The sequence below is a fragment of the Pan paniscus genome, chromosome 14 (genome assembly GCF_029289425.2).
Source record: "Pan paniscus chromosome 14, NHGRI_mPanPan1-v2.0_pri, whole genome shotgun sequence".
Lineage (NCBI taxonomy): Eukaryota > Metazoa > Chordata > Mammalia > Primates > Hominidae > Pan > Pan paniscus.
The window spans coordinates 74,751,459-74,755,213 of record NC_073263.2 but is presented as its reverse complement, the minus strand read 5'-3'; the positions used below and the strand labels follow the sequence as shown (position 1 = coordinate 74,755,213).

General features: G+C 40.3%; 1 non-coding gene across 1 annotated transcript; it reads left to right on the top strand.

The window, feature by feature from the left end:
- The first annotated feature begins 2,281 nt into the window (after window positions 1–2,281).
- Window positions 2,282–2,343, top strand: LOC112436914 (U7 small nuclear RNA). Its single transcript, XR_003025582.2, has one exon. It is a non-coding gene; the product is annotated as a U7 small nuclear RNA (small nuclear RNA).
- Window positions 2,344–3,755: the final 1,412 nt, after the last annotated feature.

Below are 3,755 nucleotides of genomic sequence, written 5' to 3'. Positions count from 1 at the left end.
ACCGGGATCACGCCACTACACTCCAGCCTGGGCGACAGAGCGAGACTCTGTCTAAAAAAAAAAAGAAAGAAAGAAAAGCCTGTGAGTTGAGGGGAAGGGGTGGTAAATAAGGCTGTCCTCTGGGTAAAAGCTCTCAAAGCAAAAAGCTGTCACAGGTCCTCTGCTACATGCTAGTCAAGAGCAACCCAAGATTGAGAGGAGAGATACCTCAACTCCTCCAAAGAACTGCTTCTCCCCACTAGCACCTTCGTGGCTAGGAGGTGGGAGGGAGGGTGTTAAGTCAGCTCAGCTGGTATCTTGCTCGGTTTTGCATTTGCATGCATCTGTATCCTCTTTTGTTTCCCCTGAAGTGGAAGTTATTAAAGTATCACAAGAATGCTGGGTCTCACAATGTTCCTGTCTGCCCTGTTCAAGGAAGTAGGCAGAATAGTACACTGGTCCCTGTTCTTGGAAAATTTGCAGCACAAAGAAAAGAAAGAAAAAAAAAACAGAAAAGATGAGATGAACCCTGATTAAGCAGACAAGCTTCATAATGTTTATCCAAATTAAATCTCTTCACATTGGTGTTTACCCATCATTAATTCTTACGTAATCACATTAGAGGAAAAACGCCTTGCATTAGTGGATGCTGATATTGGCCTTATGAAAGCGAGTTACCTTTTCTTATAGCAAATCTGTAGCAAGCCAATACGGAGGCTCAAGTCAGTTTATCAAAAGTTATCAGTCAAATGGAGTCAGAGGACAGTTCTAATAGAGACTCAAGGATGAAAGAAGAAAATCTGAAAAGAATCACTTTGAAAAGCTTGAGAGCCATTAGATTTGTGAGACCCAGAGCTAGGAAGACAGTAAAAACTGGGAAAACCTGTGATTTTTTTTGATGGGGGACATTTCTTTTTCCTGCCTTTTGTCTGTGAAAATGGCACTTTTGGCTAACAGCTCCAGAACAGCAGGAGGAATGATACCTGCAAATGGTTTGCTTCTCATCCCATCTCTCTCTCATGCTTCAGTTCGGCAAAGCAACCCAAGTATCGGCATGAAAATAAGACAACCTAGCCTCCCACTTTGCTTGAATGATTTCCATATCCAGTAGGACAAGTTCTCCTGGGACAGGCCTGCAACCACGGGCACATGTCTCACCCTGTTAAGACGCAACAGCAGGTAAAGCAACCTGAACTCCTCACAGTAGAATCGGGTACACAAACTCACACCCACGCGCAAAAGCGAGGGAAGGCAACCTGGACAAAACTTTCCATCATTTGCTTCCAAAGCAGATATTCCTCAGGGGGAAGGGCGCAGGGAGGGCAGCTCCACGGACAGAGGCGTGCCCAAACCTTTCCACTTGCTTTGTTGTTCTACCTCTGAGCATTCGAGCAGGAATCTGAACCAGATGTGGGGTTAAAAGCATCACTTTGGAAGTTTCTGGGAATGAAAAATGACCTCCTCTCAAAAGAATTTTTTTTTCTACTTTGCTCTTTGTTTAAGCTTCCCTTTTATGGTACTTTCTTTTCTCCCCTCTTTCTCTTAAACCCACTGCACTGCTCTCATTTGGAGCTAATCCATTGACACAGGTCGTCCCTCAATCTCTTATTACCCACACTGAAAGTTTCTCTTCTACTGGTGAATAAAACTGGTTCATTCTAGGACATCACCATTGTCCAGTTCTGTTTGTCACATTTTAACTCTTTACTGAGTCACAGGGCCTGGGTAGGACAGGGGACCTTGGTTAACCACTCTGTCATTAATTCAGGCAACAAATACAGAGCATAGTAATAAACAACATGGGCTTGGGACAAAGAACAGAAATGGTTTTAGATTCCAGGTCCAACACTTCACTAGCTGTGTGACCATGGTCATGTCCATGAATATCTTTAAGCCTCAGTTTCCTCACAACGTATGGACATAATATACTGTTTGTTACTTTCCACCTGGATTGTTATGAGAATTAAATAAGGTAATGTATGCAAAGCAGTTAGCATAGTGCCTGGCATACAGGAAGCTGAGTAATAGAGGCCATTATCAGCATCATCACAACCATCATTGTTACTAAGCTACACACAGTGCCATGCCAGACAATGGGAAAGAAACATGAATAAGGTTCTGCCACCAAGAAGCTCATAGTCTACTCTTAGACACACACATGCTCTAATCCCAGCACTTTGGGAGGCTGAGACAGGTGGATTGCTTGAGGCCAGGAGTTCAAGACCAGCCTGGGAAACACAGTGAGACCCTGTCTCTACAGGAAAAAAAAAAAAAAAAAGTTTTTTTAAAGAAACAAACACATACGTGTTACAGGTGTTTTAAAATTTGTCTAGCAGGTTTTCCAATATTTACTGGAAACCCTCCCCCACCTGCCACACACACAAAAGAAAGACACAGACATGTAAGCAAATAATAATATAACAAACTCAATCTGACCTTCTGCCCCCATTTTTCTGAATTCCTTACATTCAAAAAGGTACAGAGCTATGCCTTTGGATCAATGAACTGAAGCTAATTTTTTTTTTTTTTTTTTTTTTACTCAACACACTCCCCAAACCTCTATGAACTGAATCTATGAGTGAAGCTTCATCACTCATTTTTATTCTTAATTCCCCTAAACTATCTGTTATTATTTTATTTTTCTCATGAATAGGAACCACCCATGAGAAAATATGCTGCTTTGGAAATCATAAGAAGCTCATTCTCTGGGTTCAGATAAAACCACTACAAATCAGAACAGCAGATTTAGGACCTCCCACCCCAGTTCAACATACCCACAATTCCATTAAACCTAGGCAGCTTCTAAAAATCTGATATTAGTGGCCAACATGGCTGGCTCTCAGAATTGTTAATCACGTTAGTAAATGAATCATTCACTAAAGAGATCAGGGCTGGTATTCTGACACTAATTCCCAAAATGCAGAATACAAAACTGAATCATATCTGCCATTTTTAGGTGACTCTGGCCGTGGGCTTAGATTACCAAGCTTTGACAAAATACTGAATTTTTTCTCTGTCGTGCCTTAAGCTTTTTATCACGATAACAAGGTATGCTTTTGTTGCAATGTAGCTGGAAAAAAAAACAAAAAAATCTTAAAAATTTTTCCACATCTACATGCTCCAAATTTTTGTAGAAGTCTTTATGACTGTTACTTTGATGTATATGCCAAACAGGATAAACCCATGAAAGGCAACACTGCTAATGAACACAAGGAACTTTATGTAATTGTAATAGCCCGTTTGGCTAGTTTTATGGGTGTGTGTACATTCAATTTTGAGTTGAGCAATATCCAATTTGGCAATGAGATAGAATAATATAAGTCTTTCTGCTTGTTTGTTTTAATTACTAACAACCAGAGAAAAACTATTCACAGCAGCCAAAAGAATTCAAATCAGAAATGAACTTTGCTACTTGCAGACTGCCATTAATATGCCAACAATGGATGTCATTTATTTGGGAATTGCAAAAGTCATAAGGGGCAAATGTGGAGATGCGATAAATGAGGAACACAAGTATAGGTAGATACTACGTTTTTTTGAATAATGAAACCACTTTCTTTCCAAGTTGTAAAGGAAGTCCCAGTAATAGTCATCATTCATTCAGGGATACCTATTGCATGCTATTGTCCAGGTGTCTTCTAGGTGCTGGAGATAGCACAATGAACAAGTAGGCAAAATACCCTTTACAGAACTTACATTTCAATGAGCAATACACAAAATAAGCAAGACACCAGCCTATGCAACACAGCAAAATCCCTTCTCTACCAAAAAAAAAA